At 25.9% G+C, this 722-nt stretch overlaps 1 protein-coding gene across 1 annotated transcript in view; it reads left to right on the top strand.

Annotated features, from left to right (window-relative positions):
• Positions 1-722, top strand: part of LOC106459437 (coatomer subunit zeta-1-like) — a 19,945-nt gene that overhangs the window by 16,614 nt on the left and 2,609 nt on the right. The gene's annotated exons all lie outside the window — the stretch shown is intronic.

The following is a 722-nucleotide window of genomic DNA, read 5'->3' as shown; positions in this document are numbered from 1 at the left end:
TTCTGTGGTATCGATATAGTAATTTTTGATTTTTTTCGTTATTCATATGTATATATATAAAACCTAAAAAAAATTGTTTCATTTCATATCCTCCATATGAAAAATTTTAAAAGGCTTAGCAACTTACGTCAAGCAACAACCAAGTACAAAGGTCGTAACTAGAAGAGATAATTGTTTACTTTACTTCTTTACTTGCTGTTCTATGTTTTAAGAAAAATAAGTTTAAGAACTTATTTCTTAATAGTATTCATCTATATACATATATAATGTATAATAATTGAAATTTCACCATATTTTAGAAAATACAAGTCTATTAAAACACAGCCAAGACAGGTTACTTTGTAGAGACTGAAGGTCAGTTTTAAATTATTGGATATGGTAACATGAGAGCACGTGTGCTGCATCATTGTAACATCCGTACTGTTAGCCAGGCATGGCTGAATGGTCAATGTAATAAATAAATATATATATAAGTGTATAATGTTATGAGATTTAAGCTATTTAGTCTAAACACTTGTATTTTTGTGTTTTAACCTTAAAATGAAAATTACTTTGCATCTTGATCAGACAACATTCTAAAAGAAAAAAAGGTTTGAAAAAAACATTGCTTAACATATCTTAAGATTTAATAAAAAAAAAAAAAAAATTTTGCGTGTGAAATCATTGTAATGTTTACTGATAATTTGCCAAAGTTTATTAGCATACATTTACTAATTTAAAAG

The sequence above is a fragment of the Limulus polyphemus genome, unplaced genomic scaffold (assembly GCF_000517525.1).
Source record: "Limulus polyphemus unplaced genomic scaffold, Limulus_polyphemus-2.1.2 Scaffold607, whole genome shotgun sequence".
NCBI classification, from domain to species: Eukaryota; Metazoa; Arthropoda; class Merostomata; order Xiphosura; family Limulidae; genus Limulus; species Limulus polyphemus.
This window is presented reverse-complemented; position numbering and strand designations above follow the sequence as displayed.